We start from the raw sequence: 24,379 nt of genomic DNA, 5'->3' as shown, positions 1-24,379 counted from the left end.
GTATGTCCTGATCTTTAATTAGGCAAAACTCCCACTGACATCAATAGGAGTTTGACTTGAATAAGAACTGCAGGATCAGGTCCATAATTTGGTACCTGGGATTTGATTAAGCAGCTAAATTACTAGAACAGTTTCCCCATGAGTATAATTGCCTAATTAATTTTTAAAATAGCTAAGTTCAGCACTGAATATGGTGTACCTCTTGCCACAAGACATGTATGCTGTTTAATGCAAGTTGATGGAGCTATTTGCAAGAGTCTGTAGAGTTTATTTTACGGTTAAGTAGTACTGTTTATTTAAAGTTCAGAAATAGTCACCATTGTGTTATGTTATATTTCAGAAAATATTTTCTTGTGATAAAGTTCACTCGTAATCTAGTTTGGCTGTTAGTATTTCAAATGCATTTTAGAAAGTAGTGCTCTACTATCTCCTAATTCTTGTGTTCTGGCTTCTGTAATTCGTTTCAGAGGCGGGAAAACTCTCTGGAGGCTGGGAGATACCTTATTCTCCAAGATTTTAAAATTCAGTATGTTTTTGTCTTATAGAAAAAAACACCAATGTTTTTGTCTTGTAATTGGTTCTTTTTTCTTGTGCCCCTGCATAATGCCTATGATAAATCATATACTTATCTTAATATGTATATGTACATACCTACATATATTGTTTGCTTCTGTTGAAGTTCCAGTCTAATGCTGCAGGCTTTAAGGCTGTAGTTGATATATTTTTTCAGAAGGACAGGCTTTCACAACATAAAGTTGTTTGTTTGTTTGTTTGTTTTTAATCAGGCCTTTTCTTTCAAAAAGGGATAGAGAGATCTTAGCATGGGCTTCCTAAGTGGAAAGAATTGAAGGAGTTGCAGTGTGGAAAAGTAGAAGCTGTTCTACCTAGATGTATACGTATATGCCTGTGTGTGTTTGTGTATGTGTCTGTGTATATAGACATAATTAGACTCCTAGTTGGCATAATGCATAATGCTTGCTCATGTTGTTGACAGTTACTTAATAATACACGCTTTCCTATTCTCTCCAGCTGAATTCTTAAGGCATTACCATGGGAATTTTCCTTTTCTGGGGATTGTAACAGAGCTCTAGGACTAGTTGTTTTTGTGATGTGCTTCTTGACTGGCTGGAGTGGCCCTTATTCAGGAACTCCATCCAAGCATCTCCTACAGAGAATGAAACCATCAGCTGTCCTTGAAGCAGCGCTCCATACTGCGATAACACATAACGGTGAGTCTTGCGTCTTTGGTGAGCCTTTCAGTGTGATGGAATCTTGGATTTTAACACGCTCAAAGCATGGCCAGGAATTTAATCTCAGCATATCACCATACGAAGTAGGATGCAGTCAAATGTATCCTTTGGAAAGGTAGGCTTGAAGTTTTTAGCAACCATACTGCTCCTTTTAAAGGCTCTAAGAATACTTGAAAGGTAAACACGGTGTGACTCTGAAACTGCAGCCACAGGCTCAAATTGGCTGAAGTCTGCAGTCTTGATGTCTTCCTAAATGATAGCTTTTTTCCTGTTCTGCCAGTGTCATAGCCTTGCCCACAAAATAGCCAGTCCTGTGTACTTGAAAATTAGCAATCAGGTCCACCCAAAATGATGAGATGGTTTTAAAAGTGGGAAGATTATCTTTTATGTTTAAATTGGAGCTATTTTGAATGCTGTCCTGTTGTCTTGCTTTGCCAGTTTTTATTTTGCATTCAGCTCATGTTTTTGATATTTTTCTGTGAGGGAAACAGAAAGGAATACAAGGAACATAAACTTTCAGCTTTTGTTTAAAAAGAAAAAAGGCTACTGTCTTGATTTCTGCTTCTGAAATTCTCTGAGACATCATTATTTAGTGTCATTAATGACGACTATTGTCTAGAAGTAAGGAATACTGATTCAGGATTCTCTGGGTCTTAAATAAAATTTGGAGATGCCTTGATTATTTTTTCCCCTCTCTCGTTTGCTAGTGCTGAATCTCAGTAAAATTAAGGAGACTCCTCTGTTATAGAAACATGAAAGGTAAAAAGAGAGTGCAAAGTCTACTTATTATAATTCCGGCAGTAGTTTGTCTCCCACAGCTTTGGGAGTGTTGCACCCCTTCTCTATGTGGCACTCTGACCTCCTCTAGCGGTGGCTGGGCCACAGAGAGCCTCTCTCAGCTGCCTGCCAGGGGTGTCTCTGGTCTGGGGTGATTTGGCTCAGGGTTCTGGTGATCTGGACCAGGATCACTGTTGTTAGGGATCCACCGGTGTGGGAGGTTTCCAATTCCCACAGCCTCTACCGTGCTTTCACCTTCCGCCATGATTTCTCCTTTGGACAGCACTGGGAGCTGTGTGACGGTGTGCGTTGCTTAGAAGAGCCAGAGAGATGTGGTGGAAGGCTGACAGATCCTATTAGCCATGCTTATTTTTAGTCTGGGTTTCTAAAATATGAAAACAGCAAAGAACAAACACCAATAATTTTGTTTCTTTGTCTCCCTCTCCTTAAAAAAAAAAAATCCAAAACAGAAAAAAAAAAAAGAAAAACCATAAAAATTGGGAGAAGATCCAAGTTTCCATTTCTCCTCAAAATTTATAGCCTTCTTTCTGTAACTGTGGACGCTTGAAAAATCAAGAGTAACACCACAAAGGGGAGATCTCTGTGTCTCGTTTTCCCTATTGTCTTGGCTCACTTGACCCTGTTGGGGATGTGCCCTTTCATTGTATGCTGCTGTTGGGCCTGCGAGGGCAAACAAAGGGAAATGAGTTCTGTATAAGCCCGCGGCATGATCAGGGACCAGCTGAATTAGCGGACCAGCCCTTGGGGCAGCGTAGCTGCACAGGGATGCAGCTCTAACGTGCCAGGGTACTCCATTCCCCTTAGCCACGAGCACTACTTGCCTTGGGTCCGCGAGATGCCTGGAGGGTGCAGTCCTCCTATTTGCTTTCCTGCAAGTGGCTGAGGACTGGGCACAGCCTTGCTGGTCTTGAGGGGAGAGAAAAACTGAACTAAACTTTCAAGAGCTACTGAATTGCGTCCCACTACAACGTGAGGGTGAGAGATTGTTTCTCCTGTGGTCCCTTTTGCTGGGCAGAAAGCAAGAACGTGCGGTCCAGGGATCCTCACCACAGGCCCTGGAGTGCCATGTTGTTATCCCTATTTTACATTCAAGGGATTGGAGGTGGATTTAATCAAAGCCGTGCAGAGCAGAAGTGGTGGGACTGGATGTGGGGGCTTCTGCCTCCCTGTGTGCTGGGCTCTCTTTCAAGATTAATAACAAACGACCATCTCCAAGACGGTGGTACATAATACCTTTCTCTTTTAAACCAAACGCCCTTCCAGTTGCAGCCTCAGAGTGGTTTGTCAAAGATCTTCCTGGCTAGCAGTCCTTTCACATGCTTTTTTCTAAAAATGCAAAAACCCTAGTCAGTGAAGGGATCATTTCTTTAATATCATAAATGGCTCCTTAGGCTTAAGCAACTGTGTATTATAACCCTTTTTTTTTCTGAACATCTTTGGCTAAGTCTAGGTGAAAAGCTTGATTTGTTATGTTTTTAAAAACAAAGTAAGGTTAGCTGCTGGATTTTGCTACTGTGTGTTCTTTCTTCTGCTTCAGATAACTTTTACGCTGCAGGAATACTGGAAATAATGAGTACAACAGATTTCAGCCGTGTATGAGATTGTGGGGAAAACAGTTTAGTACGGTGCATGAAAATGTTGCTTTTACTGGCTTTGCTGCATCAGTCTCTTGCATCAAGGATGATCAGTTCTCCTAGAAAAAGCTTCCTCTGCTTTGCATCTACATCAATTTCAGTGACTTCAGATCTCTTCCCTTTTCTTGGGAGAGTTGAGGGAGTGTTTAAACTGAAGACCTACAGGGAGTGGCAGTGCTGGGAAGTTTTCTAAGCCCCGGGCAAAAACTAAGTACGAGTATATTTCAGTCTGGAATATTTGAGGAACTTCATTTTTATCTTAAAGTGGTTTGAGACCCTGGAGAGCAATGCAAATCCTGTTCTTCTCCCTAAAATAAAACAGGAGCAAATATGTATGGTTGCTGCATTCTAGTAGTTTTGTTTTTTGGCTTTTTTTTTGGTTATGCTTTACCTTGCTATTAAATGCTTTTAAGTTGGATTAATCCGTGGAGTGCAGAGAAATTTGTATTTAATTCTACTGTGATCACGCTGTCTGATCACCTCTACAAAATAGGCAATAGGATTTTCCTGAAAAGAATTAATTTCTCTCTGAATGAGGGTACTTTTCTAGACAATTTGCCTTGTCTTCTTTGAGAAACTGTGGCAATGGATCTGCATTGCTATCACCTGTGGTGAATGAATGAATTCTAGCCTAGCCTGGCTGTGTTTAACTTCAGTTTCTGTTAGGTCTTTGCTAGTCTGGGAAGCTTTGTTATCAGTTTGGTTCCCACATAGGTGTGTATGAACCTATGCTTTGATAAGCTAATTAGACAGAGGTCTCTCACTAAAATGCCTGTCCCATCCTTTAATCAACTGTGTGACTGCTCTCAGCCGCTGCAATTTTAAAGAGGTATTTTCTGTTTTTACCCCTTTACCAGTTCCCACTCCTTTGCTATACTTTGTGGTTTGCCTTTAAATATCTTTGGAGGTGGGACAATCAGCATGTCAGTACATTATCCAGGACCTGGGAGGGCCTCTGGATACTGCCTTAATAAATATGTTAAATAATATAGCCCAGAAGAGAGGCTGCTTTAACAGTTATCAGGGCTTAGCAGTGAAGAAACTGAGAATAGATCCTGTTAGTCTCTCCCCTTGCTTAGCCAGCTGGGGGCATGGGAGGTGCTTTAAAGACCCACTGTGGCAAAATCATCATCATATTTCCTTCATAAATACATTCGTGGTTAGAATCTGTGGCCCTTCGATGTTATGTTATTATTATTTTTTTTTCTTCCTGAAAAATGCTGCATCCGCCTTCTTGAAAGCTGCGAGACATCTCCAAAGCTTGCCAGGCAGAAAAGCTCAGGGAGCTCTCAAAGGGTGTTTCTGCTTTTCCCTCTAACCTCTTACAGTCTCTACCTTTCCTCTGTTCTCTTTTCTTTCTTTGCTAGCAAGACACTGTGTGCAGTCTTCTGTGAACCTTCGTGGGCCAGATTTCTCCCAGGTGCCTTTTTTCCTCCTCAGTAGCTGCAGAAGAGGCAGCGGATCTGAAGGGGAGATGCGTTTTATGATTTATGACACTTTAAGAAGTGTGTTTCGCAGCTGGATTGACAGAGCTGGAGACTGAAGTCCACCCAAGACCGGGCATGCAGAGCAGGGGATGGATCTACCCCCAGTGCCTGTCCTTGTGCCGTGCAGCCACGCGTGGAGTGAGTGGGGCGGCCTCTGCTTGCTCAGCCCTTGCTTCTTCCCTGCTCAATCTGCCTGTGGCAAGAGAGGGATTACTGCCAGGTGAGCCCAGGACCTGTCACTTAGGAGAGCAGTGTTGAGTGCAGCGGTTCATTTTACATTGCTGCTGTCTCTCCAGAAGCCATGGGAGGGTTTATGCATGTGACCAGGCTCCATTATCCAGCTGTTGATCTAAAGCGAGGCTTACTTTTTTTTTTTTTTTTTTACAACCCCACCTCCTCCTCCATGGGCTGCATGCTGATGGCAGGGTGTCAGCACAGTTTCCCAATGTGAGGGAGTTCGGCTTTATTCTGCGTTCTCCTGGCAGTCGCATGCTCCGTTATGTACTTCAAACTGGGCTCTTTCCCACGGTTTTGCTGTGTTAGTCTCTGCCTCTGTCCCTTTCTTGCCTGTAGCCTGAGGGCTGCAGCTCTCTAGCCATCTATTTATATGGCCCTCATTTATCTTAGTCTCTTTGGCACTTATATGGTTCCCATTGGCCCAGGACCTGAATGTCTCCCAATATTTAATATATTTATCTTCACACATGCATACCTGTGGGGTCAGGAAGTACCATCAATCCTGTTGTACAGATGGAGAACGTTCAATGGTAATTGGCTAAAGTGGGAGCAGGCGGCGGCGGTGGTGGTGGAGGAAGGCTGTGGTACAGAAAATGGCATCCCAGGCAATGGTTTGTTAGCCATGGGGCAGCACTGGGAATGCAAGTCTCCCCATTCAGACGTGAATGTTGTAGCCAGCGGACTGCAAGGTCCCTGTCATGCCCTGTCCCTGATCTCGCCTCTTCAATTTTGAATATTATTTTAAAATCAATTTTGTCCCAGTGGTACAATTACAGATGTAAAAAGCATCTATAGAATTGTTCAGCCAGGACAGAGGTGTAGGTTGAAGTCCGCTTAGTCTGGCAGTGGAAGCAAATGATGTCTTAATGGCAGGATCCTTCCCTCTTGCTCACTGAATTTGCAGTTCTTGGAGGGGTTTTGATGTCTCCCCCCTCACCGATTCCCCTGCTTTTCTGTGGCTCTAAGGTGGGGATGAGCCCAGCAGTCTAAAATACAGCCATTGGCTCAGGGGTTGCTTTGTTTTGTTAGCGCGCTCTGAGCAGACTGTCTGCTGGGGCAGGAATTTTTGGCAGCTAACACACAGCGACACTATTCCTTGGCAGTAGCTTTCCGCCAGTATTTCCCAAAGATGGCAATGCTGCCAAGCATATCTCCAAATGCGTTGCAAACTCGAACAATTAGTAGTGTCTTCAGTATAGAGACAATGCTCACTGCGTTTAAGGAGCTAGATCAAACCCCATGGAGGTCAGTGGTAATCCCATTCTTTTGAAGTCAACAGTGGCTTCTCCTGTGCTTAAAGTTGACCGAGCAGAGCACCTGGCCGAGCACGAGCTGCAGACACATGCCCAGAGCCACTGTGTGAGAGCTGGGAGAGGAGAAGTCAGGTGGCTGCTTTCTGGGCCCATGCCTGGCCGATAGACCACGGTGCTTAATTAGTGTGGCAGCTGTTCTCCGTTAGCAATGCTTTCCTTAGGCACCTGCACTAATGTTCTTGATAGCAGCTAAGGAGAAAAAGGAGGAGGAAATTGCATCTATATTTAATTAATACTGCATTCATATTTTATTGCGGAGAGCCCTTAGGTGCAGGAAGATTCTCAGTGAGAACAATTGCTTTTGAGTGCTGGAGCCATTGTGTGGTGCTGAGAAGGCGAACTTCGGTTTTAAAAACAAACCCGAATTCCTTCCAGGGTAACCTGGGGAAGCCCTTCAACGCTCTGCCACTCACCTCCCAGCCCCAGGCTGCAAAGCAAGCGGCAAATTTGCTGATAATTCATATTTGATTAGCTTTAATATCTTCTAATTCACCAGTAGGAGTGAGAGAGGCTTGGTGGGCTGCAGACAAATATTGCACTGATTATTTTTTCCTTTTGATAAGCCGCCAGGCTTGGAGAGGTTTCCTTTTTGATTCTCTGAGCGTACTCCCCTCTTCCAGCTGCACGCTGCGTTCCTTCTCTGGCTCCAAGCCCCAGCAAGGAGACGCAACGTGTCATTAACATGGCCGTCACGTCCCTGTCCTGCACGGTTGGGTTGCTGTTAGCTGATGGTGGGTCTGAGTCAGCCCATGAGGCTGGCAGGGTGGCGTTGGCAGCCTGTGGAGCTGAGACTATGTGAGAGGTGGCCGCTTGCTGGGGTGGCCTTGGTCACTTTTGGGGCCACCTTGGGGCGTCGCTTGCTGCGTGGGTGTGTGTGATGTGGCGCTGGGAAGAGCTGCAGAAGCCGGTGACACTTTGGGGTTAGTGTGGCCGAGCAGGAGGTGCAGCTGCCCCACTGGCACGTGCCCTTCTTGCTGGAGGCCCCGATCCTGCAGGTGGGTTGCCGCTGCGCTCTCCTGCTGTGGCAGCAACCCAAAGGCAGAGCATGCTCGCCGACCTGGTGTCAGCACTCACCCCTCTGTCCTCATTAGGAGCAGACTTGGTCCAGGAAGGAGACATTTTATAGTCTAGTCAGAGAAACATAAAAAATAGCCTTTGAAAGATTGTGCGTCGTAATAGCCCAAGCCTCTTAAAAAATTATGCACACACCCTTCATGCACCATTAAGTAGCATTGTTTCATTTAGTTAGCATGCGGTATAGTTGTTTCTGCTTGTATTTGCAAAACACGTTACATCTTATTTTCCAAAATGTTGTTATACACTGTGGTTTTCATCATAAAGAAAAAATATGCAAACATTTATTATCCAAATAAAATTAAATATGATTTAAATGTTAAATCCTACTCCTCCTCTTTTCACTGACTCCACAGTTTTTCCTTGGACGTGTCCAAAAGTCAGAGAGAGGAAAACTTGAAGTCAGAAGTGTTTACAGAAAGAAACATTTCTGTCTTCCTACAGCTACAAAAGAAACATTTGTTGCCGTAGATAACTCCTAAGCAAACTGCTGTCAAAACAATTAGTGTTATTTTTCTATTATCCTCCTATTTGAGAGTAAATAGCTATTTCATGAATATGTTAATTACCTGGTAGGTGCAGAAGATAAGTACATGCTATATCTCCACAAATGATGATAAAGCTTCTATTGTATACAAAAATTTCCAACAAGGATTTTTTTTTCAAATACTTGGGGTCAGGTGATTGCAGTTAAACTGCTCACAACTGGACCCATTCTACTTTGCTAGCTTAAAGTTTTAACAAAAGCAATGCCATCGTGCGAATGAGGATTTTTTTTCTTAAAGAAAAAGCAGGCAGATGTGTGGTCAGAAATGAACCCCTCCACTAGTTGAACATTTAAATCCTGTTGTATTCCTGCATTAAGTTTTCATGGCTAACAGGTTCTAAAAAAAAAAAAAAAAAAAAAAAAAAGCTAATGTAAGTACTATAGGGTGTTATGTCTGTACTATTGAATGCATGGTATTTTTAAATTGAAAGTAATAGTGGGTTATTCCATTTAAATTGGGCTGTCTGTAGGGCAGAAATTATTTGTGAATTTATCTGTCAGTAGGAACCGCCGGTTACTAGATAGATATGTTTATTTTTCAAATGATCCAAATATTTATTTTAGTGAAAGTGTGCTTATTCAGACTCTGGAGAAGCAGAAAAGTGCTGGTTTTCCTTTTGGAGATGTGTACATTTAGGGAGAAAAAATTCAATATTCTGAAAAGTTGAATGCACCATTGTGCCAGATAATTAAAATGTAAATTTAAGTATCTATGCCTGCTTTGTGATTTTTTTAATACTTTTAAGTTAGTTGTCTTTTAAAACATGTGGTCAGCTGTTGTATTCACATATGGTCAAATGATCAAAGTCTGAACTCCTCTCTAATTGTCCCCTGCTGCTTGTCTGCTCTGTCCATGATCAAGGCCTCAGCAGGTGATAAGAAAGGCATGAGAACAGGCTGGATGGAGAATGAGCTACTGAGGGGCCCAAGCTGAAAGAAATAAAGACTTCCAGTACATCACCCTGACAGTAAAGAACCAAGAAAAAGTGAAGTCTGGTTAGTTCTTATTTTTTTCTTTCTTTCTCGCCTTTTTTCCCCCTTGCTCACCAATCTGCATAGATTTTTTTTAGAGGCAAAATGCAAATTTGGTAGTCTCTGTTTATTCTCAGCTCATATAAAAGGCAGAACCAAACAGCCTACTGCAGACATGTTTATTTACTTGCTAGGAGGAGGAAGCTGCTAAGTCACACAGTTTATAGTATTTCACATGTTTGTGGAAATCATTGCAATTCTTTTCATTTGTGCTTGTCATTGTTTGCCTGGAGTTCACTTTGCCAGATGGTTCTTTATTGTCACTGGTGTCCACACCTCGCTCTTGCATCACTTCAAGACCAAATGGTGTGAAGAGCTTTAATACTTAGAGGATTTAGTAAAAGTAAATCCACACTTTGTGGAAGGTTCATTCTCAGCTATTCAAGCAGGTCTAGCACTGATTCAGAGAGGGAGTAGCTGACCCAAGGAATGAAGAAAGAGTGAAATAAATGGATTGTCTTTGCCATTCCTGTCTGTCCCCTGCTCTCTTGCAGTCAAAATGCAAATGGAAAATTAAGGATCAATATTAGATTTAGAATGAGGAGTTAACAGTTAAAGAAAGTAAGGCACAGTCAGATTTTTTTTTTATTTTTTTTCCCTACATTTAGTGTAGAAAACAGCTGGCTGAATTTCTTAAGCTAAATTTCTCAGGCTTGCAGTAATGTATTTGTATGCATCATGTTTCTGGAACCATGTGAGGATTAATTTTTTACATGAATTTGCATGCAAATAGAGTACTCCCTTTTGGCTTCTGTGGAGTTGTTTCTTGATGTTTGCAAACACTGTCACTCAGATGCACAAAGTGCGATTGCCCCATTTTACAGATGAGGAGGCAGTGGCTGGCTGAGAAAGGAGTGAATATTGTGCAGATTGTCTTTTCCATATGTAGGGTTGTGGGGTAATTTATAATTCGTTATTAAAACCAGGTTTGAGTGGCTATTGCCCTAATTTTGCAGGTAGCTGAAGACTATTTGTCCAAATGACTACAGCAATAAGAATGGACAGAGAGGTGATGTACCGAGTGTGTGTCTGCATGGATAAGGGACTACTTTAGCAGGAGGCAGGTGTGAGAGGATTTAGAGATTATTATAGAAAAATCCTTGCGGCTATCAGACTATTACATAGTTGCAGTAAAATAGGCAAACAGGTTAATGGGGTATATCCGCAGAGGAAAGCACACATCACAACTCTGCTGCAGTCCCTGCAAGGAGGCAGAGCTGTGATCCGCGGCATCAGGTTTTCCTGGGGACAGCACGGCCAGCCCCAAAGGGTTCACCTCGTGGGCCGTGTGGGTTTTAGGCAGGATGTTCTCGGGGCGGGTTTGTGGTGGAAGGGGAGACGTGTCAACTTCAAGGAGCAAAGAGGGTGGTGGAGAAAGAGGAATATGATCACGTCTCTGCACAGGGCAAAGGGTGAGAGAGCCTTGAAACAAAGGTTTTGGAACATTTTGACCGTGAAGATTTGTGGAGGGGAGGGCCCCAGTCCTGCCGGGAGCTCTGCTGGAGAGTGTCTGCCTCAGCAGTGACCCACAGAAGTGAAGTGCCCCATGGAAATCTCAGTGCTTTCCTTCCCTCCCTCCTGTGTTCCCTTCTGGGGCATGAGCTGGTTCCACTTGGTCATGCTCAAGTGACTTCCTGAGCTGGGGTCGGTGGAAGTGCACTGCTGAGGAGGTGAAGTGTCCACTGCAAGCTACTTTTAACGTGAGAATCAGTGGAGCTGTTTGCTTCAGAGTGCAGTAAACAGCGAGGCTGCCAAGTGAAGGCAGTGAAGCAGAGGCGTATAAATGAACTTAAGAGACATCTAGAGGTCTTATGAGGGGCTGAATGAAGGGGTGGAAGCACGTAGTGTCAGAGGAGAGAGGAGGGGATGAACAGAGCAGGCAGGTTTGTTAAGCAGTGTAGTCTTTTTTCTACTACCCATTTTTCATAGCAGAGCTGTGGCATAGCAAATGCAGGGAGACACATTCCTTGTGCTTCATATGCACGTTCAGGCACTAATTTTTAAAAAAGGGTGATGCCAGGCTATCATCTTATCCGAGTTCCTTTTGGTCATCCGAACAGTGCCCAGTGTAAACGCAACCTGGAAGTGTGCTGCTGCATTTCTTTCTATTTGCTTCACAGCCCAAAGTGACTGGAGAATTGGCTGTGGAAGGAACCTGGCTGCCACAGCTTCTCCGTTTGCAATACCCAGTGGGTATTTGCTGCAGTATCCCTGCAAGGGCTGCTCATTGTGCTTTCCACTCCACCTGGAAGACTGCTGTGTAATTGCAGCTTCTTATCTATGCTGCTAAACATAAAAGGTTTGGGTTTTAAGGGGAACTGTTGCGTTTGCCTTGCTCTTCTCCAACAGTCCTACCGCGCACATTCAGCTCCTTGTTAAATACCCTTGCCCAGTGAAGGCTGTGTGATAGTGTTTGCTCTGTGAGCTGTTTGTACCAAGCACATCTGAGGTGAGGTTTTGTCAGCTGGAATGGTTTGTTTCTGCTGGTGGGTTCAGGTTAGCATTGGGCACTCAGTTTCTTTGCCCTTATACTAGTATCTAAGATGAGCTGTACAGTATGTGCGAGTTAACAGAGCTGAGCGTTGGGAATTTGCCCTTTCCAGCTTAGGGCATCTCACGCATCTTGTGTACTACTGGACCCATTTCTCTGCGGGATGCTGCTGGCTGAGGGATGATATATTGCCCTTCTGTCAGGATTCACCAAGCCCTAATGACCTTCATGTAAATATTTATTGCCCATAACATCTAGAAAATAGAAAGATCTACCGTGATGGGGACGCACAATGGGAACAGAGCCAGCCAAATTTAACCAGCTTGCAAATTTTAGCCTTTGCCATTTGGTCCTGGGTTTTCTTGGAAATAAAATTAGCCATGTCCAAAGAAAGCTGGTGAAAGCCCCCTTTGCTTCTGGCACTTTCTAATCTGGTGTGACCTGGCCACTTTCAACACAGTAGAGAGGCTTATTTTTCACAGAGAAAACACAGCCTTGGTAGTAGACACTGTTAGGAATGTAGAAGTGAATTCTGCTTCTGTAATAGTAGTTTTTATAGAACACGTTGATTTGTTACATGTACAACAATAGCATACAGCAGTACACTGGAAATCAGAAAATTGTGGTGGGACTGTTAAGCAATGGATGGAAGTATCTTGTATGTAATACTGCAGTAGCCTTATAGATTTAAGTGATTTGGTGGGGAGTTACTGGTCACTCTAACAGCAAATAAGCTCACATATTCTTATTTTTGTATTGGTTCAGGTGTCTTTACAGCCAAAAGCTAGTCTTTCTGCCAGCCTGTGGAAAGTTCCTGAGCAAAGAGATCTCCACACCTGCTCCTATGGTAGCTAGTGTCATGCTGTTTTCTTGGAAAATGTGTTTAGGTACTATTTTCTAGAATAAACAAGTTAAAGTGGTCAGCAAATAAATAGATTCCTCCCACTTCTCTCCTTCCCCTATGTGCTCATAATAAATGGCTGAGGAAAAAAAAAAAAGATAAGTGGTTGGGTCTCACTCCTGCAGATGGTCAAGAAAATGACAGAGCCAACAAAATCAATTGCCAGCTTTAATAGTTCCCAAGCCCAAGGAGCTCTGCACAGTACTTCCTGGGGCCAAAGTGGACTTTTAATCTCAAGTTCCGTACAGAGGAGGAGTGTTGAAAACAAGAAGTTTTTGGAGGAGTCATGTGCTTCAGGAGTTTTGGGATCAACAGGAGGTGCGTGGTTTGTTTTCTCTTGTGGCAGTGTTGGATGGGAGTTGTGAGCAGTGGGTTTGGTGGGAGGAGGCGAAGTGCCAGGCTCTCCATCGCACCTCCTCCTGCGTCGTACGTCTGTGACGTGGGCTGCGACACAGGCATCCCACTGCTGCCTCCCAGCGTGTGCCACCCTGAAACATATCTAGCAATTAAGTGATAAGGTTAATATGTTACATGCATGGAGGCCAGGAAATTTGGAGGTAGAGTTGTCATAGCAACCTCAACTCTGCCCTCCTGGGCACTGGCATTCCTATAGGGTCGGTCACTGTGCAGTTGCGGGGGTGAGAAATGCTGCAAGCATCGTAGCAAAGGGGTGGGAAAAGTCATAAAAATGTAAAGATAAACCCAACTCTTTCATCTGGTTTTGTGGCGTCAGTGGAAGAGCAGTAAAAGGTGAAGCTCCTCGCCATTCAGCATGTTGGAGTGCTGCAGTGCTTGCTGTCAGGACACGTGAGAGACCCTGTGTGTTTGGGAAGGCAGAGCTAGCCTGGCTGGTTTTCGCCTCGATAGACTTCAGCTGCTCTCAGCTCTCTGGGGACACTGTGTTAAGTGGGGAAAGGGTGTCTTCAAAATTATACTGGTACACTTGTTTGGCTCAAAATAATACCGCGCCATTAAGAGCAAGACTTTGCCTTCCAGAGGGTTTTCCGGCTCTTCTACAGACTTTGAAGCCATCTAGTTTTGGTGTGAGAATTACAGAATGTTTGCTTTCATGCACATGCATATTTGTGAGTGCTTGTGTTAGTGCAAAGTGGCTGCTTGTTATGTCCTGTGGGTGCCAACAGCTGAAGCCGCCATCACCTCCAGGCATCTGTAGCCTGTGAGTAGACACGACTGGGTGCCATCACCTAGGGTAATGGTGAGTCCCCTTTCCCCATGTCTGCAGTGTGACTTTCCTGTGACTCTGCCACATCCAGTTTTGTTAGTGCAGATGATGTTAGGCTGTCAGAAACAGCAATTGTGCACAATGTGACTACCCTGGCCTTCAAAGTATGAAAGAAATCAGTGAGGATATCAGAAATACTGCCTTAGCTTTCTTTGCTTTAATGAACAGAGCATGTAAACCTCAGTGGTTTTGCAGGGATGATTCTTGTTATAGTATCCTGGCCTCACTCCTCAATAGTCTCAGAATCTTTTTTTTTTTTTCCCCTGCCTTCTCAGAATAGATCTGTGCTTAGGTATTACCACAAAAAAAAAAAAAAGGTAATTTTTAAAAATGAAAAAATGTCAGCTGGTTGCTGGCAGACACCTCTCATCTGGAAAAGACACTCGGCTTGGATGCTGGTTATCCCTGCTGAGATAAAGTGAGCAACTGGAGCAAATGAAGCACTTGTGAAGTGTGCTACAGCTTTGCCCTGTAGTATGCAAATGAACTGCAAATAGTGTGTGTTCCTGCAGGAAGTTCGTTATGAAAAGCAATGGCATGGGGAAGGAAATCGAGGGCCTGGGCACCAGTGAGATTATTTTTGGTGGAGGGTGGTGTGGATTTGCTGTATGGTTGGGGTACCATAATAGCCGACTGCTTTCCGTGGAATGCTGTGGCTCTCAGAGGCAGGAGATGAAAGACATAGAATGATATAGTGGTACATCTCACGGCGTTTTATTTTATATTAAAACATCTTTTTGTGTGTGTGTGTGTGTGTGTATGTAGCAAATGGATACCAAATGTGAGAGAAAAAGCCTATTGTGTTACTAGACTTTAGGACTTGCAAAGAGATCATGCAATTGTTTTTATTGTACTGAGACATCATCCTAATATCACTTTGGTTTATTTGAATAAATTACATGTATTTGGCAATTGCATAGTAGGAATTTGACATGAGTAAGTCAGCAAAGGTACATGATGACAATACCATGAAAGGCAATGTTTATGGAGAAGACATTTTTTTATATATCATTGTTCAATGTTGAAACATATTTATTCAATTTGCATTCCTTTTTTTTTTTTTTTTAAGAGCGCATAATAACTTAGTGTAGCATTGGGAACTTGGGACAGATATAACTTAAGCAGATTTATCTAACTACACACAGTACTTTGTTGTTCAACACACAGGCAGCTGCCATAGCAACTGCAAGATCACAAACTGTTATGATACCTCCGAGAAATGGGTTGTTTTTAAAAGAAGTGCAAGCGTGTGGATTTGTGTGTCAACTTCATTAAACAGTAGCCATGACTTTTGGGGGGAAATGATATCTCCAGATGCATACTTCTCTCCCTGTGGGATCTTTATGGCGTATTTTGATGATGTTATATTTTTCACTTTGCCATAATTTTTTCATTATCATTTTTTTTTCCTGAGCTAAAGGAATAGTATGTATTTTAAAATGCTCATTATTATTTATATATGTCGTGGTAGTGTCTAATGACCCTTATAAACTTTGAGGTCTTCTTGTTGCCTCCAGTTAAAAACCGAGAGAGAGATACGAAGATATGAGTCCTTTGCCAAAGAGCCTAGGATTGAAAAAGACGGAAATGGAACTGGTGGCACGGAGAAGCAAAATTATTTGTCCCATCCACACATCAGGTTGGTGGCAGAGCTGGCGGAGTGCCTGCTGAGAATGGGGATGGCTATCCTGTTGTACGTAGCTGGGGCAGCTGACTGGCTTAAGGAGACGATGTTGTAGGTGTATTTCGGATGTCCAGTGTATCACTTCCTAAATGCAGCTAAATAAATTATTTTATTAGATAAGGTGGAGACAGGACAAAAACCAGGGGGAGGTTCAGTGGCAGTTTATTTCCCCTCCTGTTGTTTTCCCATGAAAAAATATATCCTAAATGCGGGTGAACTTACCTTCCTAACAGCCATGAGCAAGGTGTCCCTGCTTCACAGGTGGATGAACTCCTTCACCAAGGAGTTCATAGACTCCCATGGGAGATAAAATGAATCAGCTGAGAGGTGGGAATAGATCACGAGTGGTTAGGAAAATAGCGTTAAAAGTCCCTGCAAGTGGCATTTTCCATGATAGGTGACAAACAAAAAAAAAGGTGGGGTATTTTGCAGCAGTGTCCTCATCCTGTATCAAAAAGCAGCAGTCATTCATTTGTGTGTAGCACTTGGCCCATTAGATACCCAAATGTTTTAATTTTGTGAGTCCAGCTTTATTCTCTTCTGTTTGTTTTGAAAAGGTCATGGTGATATGTCCCGAGTCGTGCTGTATATCAGTTGGGGAACAACCATTTGTCTGTGAAAATAAGAACAAATTTAGAGTTTTCCAGTTTTTATTAATAACATATGCAAAGAGTCTACAGACATTCATAGATCACTCTTAATGGCTGTGTTTTCTGAGAATGTGTTACTTGCTTTGTGAGGCCCGTGAGTCTTAGTCATGGTCCAGGATGTCAGGGAATGAACTGAAACAAAACAAAGTGGTCCTATCCTCAGACTACTTCCAAAGCAAGTCCAATACAAGAGGTAACAGAAATAGTCAGATGGGAGTACGTAAGAAGGTGATGAGAACTTTGGTCTATAGATCTTCTCTCAGGAAAACAGCTATTTAAGTGATGACAAACTGTTTGTTTGCATGACAGTTTGGGAGACTTTGAAGACTTGTATGAAGGCAAACAATGAAGTCACTTTGTAAATGTTTGTTGGGAGCTCTTCTGAGCAAGAGGGGCAGCAGGGGGAAAAGCACAAAAGGGATGTTGTTTGCAAACATAACATATAGGCTATAGACATGCTGCAGATTCATTACTCCATATGCATAACAAAACTTTATCATCTGTTCTTATTCGTCCTACTTGCTGTGAATAGGAATCTATGGGTGTCTCCCATTGATTTTTTGACTGCATAGTCAAAAATATGACATTGCTGACTTGAGGTGGGTTTTCCCATTCTTGCTCCCTGATAATCCCTACATGAGTGGCCTTCTCCAGGAAAAGAGCTGTGATGCATGTTTTAGGGAACTGCCATGACCCAGAAGAAATGTATCAAACAGAGAATGAGGTCCACCACCATCAACAAGCAGCAGAAGTGGGGATGTATTGTGGAAAGAGACATGCAGAAAAGCAGCCATTTGCTGGTTGTTTGAGCCCAAGAGTGCTTTCTGTGATTTGGGAATTCTGAGGGCTACTTGCTGTACACCTTTACAAGGAGTTTGTACATCTTTGCATAGCTTGAAGTGCTCAAAATTTGAGTTATATTTCAGAAAATTCATGAAAGTGGTTTTTTTTTTTCTTTTTTCTTTTTTTGCTTGTTTGTATTTTAAATTGCTGGATATGTTGTCATGTTTGTGAACTTTCAGGTTGGTCTCTGTTGCCTATTTCAAGATATATATATATTTTTTTTCAACTGAGAATTAGAAACTTATTTTTGTTGTATATTCTTTTTTTATACAGAACCTAGATTTGGGTGAGTCATGCACCTGCAGGTTATGAGGCTTTCTCAAAAGCACTGGCTATTGCAAGACTTGTGATGAAACCGCGAGAGCTTGCAGTGCTGCTGGAACAGCAAGGTCATTTTACAGCGTCATTTGTGGATTGCTTGGATATAAAATACAGCTGAATTATTCTTTTTTTTTTTTTAATTTGTATTTGAACAAAGTGGAGAGGCTAACCTTCAGTGTTTTAATATTGCGCTTGGTGACATGATTTGCTCTGAGCTTTTACATGTAATCTTCCCATGTTATTGTTACGTTTTTATTCGCTTTGTGGTTGCAGTGGATACAGTTCAGAAATGCTCAGGATTCACTTAATATTTCTTGTGGGAAGCAGTCTTTTTGCAAACCAGTGACAAACTATAATAATTATTTTGCTGTCCACTTGAAACACTGATCTGAACCTCTGACTGCCACAAAATTCCCGTATAAACATAGATCCTCAACTGCATTTGTTGGGTCTATTTAGATCCCTGCTTGGTTTCTAAAAGTAGGAATAAAGCCTGTGAACAACTCTAGCCACTTCCTCCCACATATTGCTTGGTGTGAGCAACTGTCTGCTTGGGTATCTATATACAGCTTAACTGTAGGTGTGACTTTCTGTGGTTTGACCGATTTCCATAATTTAGTTGCTAAAGATGACTGCAATGATAATTTAGTATGAAATGCTGTTTGGAAATGCTGAGCCAGCAGTGAATTTTCTAGGAAGATCTGCAAAGAAAATAATGAACATTTGAAAATTCAGTGAGAGAAATATATGTTTTGAGGACTAGATGCCATGCGAGGAAATACAGTTTATAAACTCTTACAAGTAACGGTCTGTTTCATGAAAATACAAGCTTAATCAAAAAATTTGTGGGTAATCTGAAAATTCTTGATGGACAAATTTTGAAGTGATTTGAAATCAGTTTGGGGACCTTAATTCTAACTTTCTTGGTTTTTGGTCCCTCTACAAAAACTGTCAATTTATTTTTCTAAATCAGATATCTTAACACAATGAAAAAGAAGCAAATGAATTAGGTTGTGTATTAGTAAGGCAGAAAGCAAGGTTGTCTTAGCATAGTCAAAGGCAAAGGCTGGGGCCCGAGCCTGGATTGGATCTAAAGCAACTCCGAAGGCCTCAGATATATCTATTTTTTCTCTGCAATGCTAACTGAACTGGTAGGCATTAACTTCAGCAGGACTTTGCCAAAACATGTTCAGATGATAAGGGGCTCATACCCATCTTCCCTTCCTGTTCCATCCGGCCCACTTTAAGTGTAAGCCTCTGTTTAACTCTTCTTCCTCATAGACGATTTGTGGTGTCACCTCCAGAAAGCAACTCAGGTCCAAGTCTACCTCACAGCACTTCTGAAGCTTCTCTTGTCCTTAGATCTCAAAGCACAATACCAGTATGAAAAGACTGAGGCATGTTTTTGAACAGTCACTAGCCCTTTTCTATAAGGTGGTGAAAATGCAAGTGAAAAGTAACGAGTTGACTTCTCTGGGAGCTTGTAAGGCTTGCTAGGAATGTGATTGTGTCCTCCTGATCCTGACTTTTGCACTTGGTGATTAGATTTTCTTTGCTTACCCATAATCCGTAAGAAAAAAATGAGTAGATTTTCTTTGGACAGCCACTGCTGCTGCTTGTTTTCTAATATAAAGCCATTTCAATATTTTATTGTTCGTCATGCTCTGACATCTATATGGAGTGGATGGAAAAAGCACAATGGGGGGATTTCCACCGGGAGGAAGCAGGTGCCAGCAAGGGGGCAAAAGGAGGAATGCTCATGAGGAAAGCCATGTTGTCCTGCAACCTCCTTCATCCTTGGCATGCTTTGCCTGAGGTTAAGCAAGTTGCAAGAACCAGGTAGGAAAGGGCCGTTGCTCTCACAAACGTTTCTGTGCCAGGGGTTTTCACCCCTTCCTTTGCACTTTAGCATCTTCTAGCAGGAGAAACAGTCAACAGGATGGAGATCCTGATGTACTCTGAGCCAGTACAAAGGAGCCATGGGGGCGGGGATGCTCTGGTATCAGTTACAGCTGGAGTCAAACTCTGAAGAAAGCAAACAGTGGGAATAAAGGTCACAGAGGAAAGCGAGGATGTAGTCTTAAAGAAAGCCTCTGCTGCACAGGATTGCCATGTGCAGTGCTGCTGAGCATCTTGAAAAGCAAACCAATAGCATTAGGGTGGGAATTCCCACTGCATCCCCCTCCTCTAGCCCCCTCACCTCTGTCTCAAGATCAAAAAGGCAGCAGCAGTGCAGCCTTCTGTCTGCGTGAGAACAGAGCCCGTGGAAGGGAGCTGCCGCATGGGAAAGCTGCTCTGTGAAGATGCTTGAAAAATAAACAATGGAGCATCAGCACAGTGTGAGGCGGCTACCTGGTACTCCCAGAGAAGGGGGAAAGGAGAAACTGTTTGTGCTTGGGATAGGCAAGAGCCTGCCTTCCCCCTCTCTTTTGAATGGCACAGTCTTCATTTCCATGTACTTATCAGACCCAGGGTAGTGTTTACAGGGAAGGCAGTTTGATAGAGGTAGATGCTGCAGGCAATATAGCGCTTGGGGGAATACATTTTGTCAGATTGTGCTTTCTGCTTATTGAAGGCTAAAGCCCCCCAGCACAAACTATCCTGCAGTTTGCGCTGGGGAACAGGACATTAATGGGATGTGCCAGGAATATGTCCTTATTATGAACAAATGATAGGAAAGATTGAGAGAACTTGAGATTTTTCTCTCCCCAAATTCTTGGCATTAGCCTGATCTCTTGCCGCACCTGACAAAATCTTCCCCAGTTGTATGGTTTTAATATAAGAAGACTGAACTGGTAAACCACTCCTGAAATGCATGTTGATGGTGGGTGTGTGTAAGGATGTGCAGGGGGCTGGATTTTCCTCTTTCCCCATCTTGGTTCCCCAGGAAGCCATTTTGCTGCACGTCTGGTGTTCCTGACCCACTGCATGGGAAGCCTTGAGTAATCCCACACTGCAGTGAGCCTGTTTGAGAAGTTTTGTATGACAAGATTGCTAAGTGGCCTGCCCTTTGCTCTGCCCCCTCTCGTGTTTGTCACATCTAATAATGGGCAGAAATGTGGTGTGTGCCACTGAACACGGGGAATTTGTTTGTGTTCCAAGTTTGGCACATCCTTTTAATTTGAGGAGAGAGCGTGGGAGCAGGGAATGGCTAAAAACACTGCTCATTGCTACCTCTGCCACAGACCACGTACAGCTCTCAGGGAGTGATGTGAACTTCAGCTGAAGCTTTGGGCTTTAGAATGGCAGTCATGTCTCAAGGGTCAGTCTTAAGTGCTATAAAATGCTGTATCTGTTTCAGTGAATGGCTAAGGATATATCAGACGTGCTACTATCTGTGCTCTGTTATCTGTGGTACAGATACTGGGCACTGTAATTCTGAATAAGGATGTTGTCATGTTTTATGTTGTTACAGTAAAGGAGCTGTTGTAGAAAGATCAGGCAGGCTGCCTTCAGCCCTTAGCCTGTGTGGGGTGCTCGTGCACTTTTGTGATTTGTGATTTTGTTACTGTCAGGTGCAGGGCTGTACTGCTGCAATCAAAGTGGGCTTTTTTCTTTAACTGCAATATGGGTTTGGAGCCTGTTCCTTGGAGAGAGCCCATCTAGTCTAATAATAACAAGGTATAAAAGTGCAGGAGAATGCTGACTTCTGAATTTCTAATGATTTTTTTGTGCCCACGGATTTCAGTCGTTGTTGAATGTGTATATCTAAGGAGAGAGCCAGCCCAAGGGCTTTGCTAGTCTCTAGTACACTTACTCTCTGTTCCTAGATGTAGCAGGTTCACTTGTTCCCACAGCCACCTCCCATTCTTTCCCTCTCCTTTTTGTTTCCTCCTTGTGCATTCAAAATACAGTGAGTAAATAAATGCAGCACAGCAAGTCTTCTGGGAATGTGAATATTAGAGGGCTCTTTCCTCAGGACATGTGAAAAAAAAATGCAAGAGGCTTTGTCACAGAGAGAAGTTGCTAAAAACATTGGTGAGATCCTTATGAGGAGGTGGGGAAGATTAAGATTTACTTGGAAAGGCTGCAAAAGTAATGCTGGGAGATAATTTGTGGCCAGCTTTGATATTACCCATTTTGAGAGGGTGACATCAAGGTTAGGTTGAAAGCTTCAATTGTCTTTATCACCTAGTCCAAAGGAAAACAGGGCTGGTTTAACTGGGATGTTCACAGGAAGGGAACTCATACAAAAGAAATTATCTCTCATATGAGGCATTTGTTCCCTCCTTAGTCTGTATAAATGGGGACAAGGTCTACTTTTGAATACCTATGAGTATTCAGCAGTCGGCAGGGAAGCTTCCACAAGGCAAATAAAGTCCCTGACAAATCAGAAAGGCATCTGCCTTATTCCATAGGCTATGCAAGAAGCGTGGGATCCTAAATGAGAAATGGAAATTAGGTGGATTGTGCCAGTAGGATAACGTTTTTGAGAAGCATCTGGTTCAGGATTGTACAATGTCTAGCAAGACTGCTTTCTGGGCCAATTCCCCATCCAAGGGTTGGTTCCATTTGCTTTATGTCTAACCCCTTCCAGGAGCATATTGCAGAGATTTCTGAAATGACGGCAATCAGACAAGAGTGGGATTCTGGAGCATGAGTGCTTTGTTAGTGTGGTATTACACCCAAGTGGGGAAGCCCTGCTGACAAGATAATTTGACTGCTTCTGGGACCTGGCTAGCATTTCCAAAGGATGTTTTGTGTACGTACTGGCTCTGTGCACTGGAGGAATGTCCTCTGAGATAGCTGAAGGCAAGCGATGTGCCAGGATTAGTGCTACTCTTGGGTAAAACCTGATGGTTGCCTATTATCCAGAATATTTTAATAATGTCTTCAGGGTATTTCCGATGAGCCTGAGATTTTGGATGACTGTTCTTATCTTTATTTATGTTTTCCCAAGTTTTCTCAATATCTTTTTCACTTCCAGCTGTGAAATAGAAACATAACATTCTTTTATTTTTTGTTTGCCTTATGCAGTGGTTGAGGGCTAACTTTTTTATCTCTGATGCATGTTGTGTGGTAAGAACTTTTGATATACGCATTTTAATTGCAAAAATGCAGAAATAAAAAAACACCGGTCAAAACCATCTGAACATATGACAAAAACCATTTTACTCTGCCTATGAATACACGATAATGCAGCAAGGACAGCATTTGCCAAATGGGTGGGAAAATTGGTAGGAAAAAGGATGTCATTTCATGGTCCAAGCTAGGTATTACAAATAGCTTCCCTTTCAACTTTATACCTTTTATCGTCAGAGTCGTTAGGCTTTACTTATTATGAGCTTCTGCAGTGGACCAGCCTTACTTGTGTTTAAACTGGCTTCATATCAAACTGAGATTTTTTTTTCTTCCTGGATGATGCAGATGTTTTTTTCTTACTGAATTGGGTCATTATGTTGCAATTTAAGGTAATCCCAATAAAGGGAGATGGGGGAGGGAAATCTTCAAAGTGATGAAATAAATGTAAACAAATCAGCTTTGGCACATAGGCATGAAGTACCGCTAGAGCCTGGGAGGATGTTTCATTCTCAACCGGCAGTACCCTGCATCATGGACCAAATCCCCAGAAGTCCTTTGTGTTCCTGTGAAGGTAGTGGAGTTCTGGTGGTACCCATCAGCTGAGTGGCACACTGAGCGCTTGTTTTAGGAGAGGATGAAGACAAAGCCAGTAGTTAACAGGCTGCATTTAGATCGAGAAGAAGCCTCTGCATTGAGCTCAAAATGCATTTTGCTCAGGTATTTAGAAAGCTTCCATGGCAGCTTTTTGCTAGAGGGTTAGTGAGCCTGAAAAAGCTGTGGCTTGAAGGTGAATATATGTTGTAGCCTCGACAGATCTGAGCCGTGTGTATCCCAAGTTGGAGTTGGGAGGGGAGGAGAAAGCTGGTGCCAAGTCTGCTGTCTGGTTTGTATTGCATATGGTCTGATTCTTACAGTAATGGCTGATAACACTATGCTTTTATTGATTCTGGCATTATATATAAAAAAAAAAAAAGTCAGGCATTTTGTGGTAAAATAACTTTTTGGTAAGATAGTATTGATTGGACAAAATCTGTGGGGGATTTTTTCAGACTGCTCCCTGTCTGCTGTATGTCTCTCCTGTGGATGTGCATGGATTATATTCTAAAATTATTTGAATGTTCAGTAGAACATGTAAAGATGAGGAAAGGAACACTTTGAAGAAATGTGTTTTAAGCTCATCAAAAGAATGATGCCAGATAAAATTCTCTTCTTCTAAATAGGATATAAGCCAGACATTTTATTAAAATCTGGGATGAAACTGTGTATTAACATTTTAAAATTTCCCATGGCAATGAAGAAATTTTGTTGACCAAAGAAAGTGGTCTACATAACATGGGACTGTTGTTTTCTTAGAAAATAAACAAAAATCAGGGTTAGATCAAAATCATTGCAGTATCAATGCTGCAATAAACTGTTAAGCTGGTGTATCACTAAAAGAAACTTGGAGAAAGACCTCTTACAATTAATGTTCTGAATCAATCTCTTACAAATAACTTAGGGAGGTACAACAGGTGAGTGAGGGGTGGTTGTTAGGCAGCTGATTCTAATAGTACTGGTTTGATGCATTGATAATTAGGATGCAAGAAGGGGAGGTGCTTTCAGGAGCTGTATATGAAACTTTAGTGCACTATTACACTTTTTTTTTTTTTTATAACATACTTCACCATTTTGAAAAGTAGTTATATTTCTTGAGAGGAAATACAGATTTTTGGTTTGCATTTTGTAACTTGTCTTCTCTTCCAAAGGAAAATTTGGCACTCTGAACTTGCTAACTCCAGCAGGCATCCAACACGTGCTTTTGAGAAGGTGATTATTCTATGTCACTGGGGCAGGTGTCTTTTCCTGTGAAGAT

General features: G+C 42.5%; 1 protein-coding gene across 1 annotated transcript in view; it reads left to right on the top strand.

The window, feature by feature from the left end:
* The window catches only part of ZIC3 (Zic family member 3), a 223,401-nt gene that overhangs the window by 64,009 nt on the left and 135,013 nt on the right, over positions 1-24,379 (top strand). The window contains exons 12-17 of the mRNA XM_080553641.1: positions 468-526; positions 1,030-4,511; positions 5,123-5,389; positions 9,203-9,336; positions 15,525-15,646; positions 17,458-24,333. The gene's annotated coding sequence lies outside the window, so the exon portion shown is untranslated. The remainder of the gene's footprint in view (positions 1-467; positions 527-1,029; positions 4,512-5,122; positions 5,390-9,202; positions 9,337-15,524; positions 15,647-17,457; positions 24,334-24,379) is intronic.

The sequence above is a fragment of the Anser brachyrhynchus genome (assembly GCF_964034855.1).
Source record: "Anser brachyrhynchus genome assembly, chromosome: 13".
NCBI classification, from domain to species: domain Eukaryota; kingdom Metazoa; phylum Chordata; class Aves; order Anseriformes; family Anatidae; genus Anser; species Anser brachyrhynchus.
The sequence above is the reverse complement of the archived record's forward strand: the minus strand, read 5'-3'. Positions and strand labels throughout refer to the sequence as shown.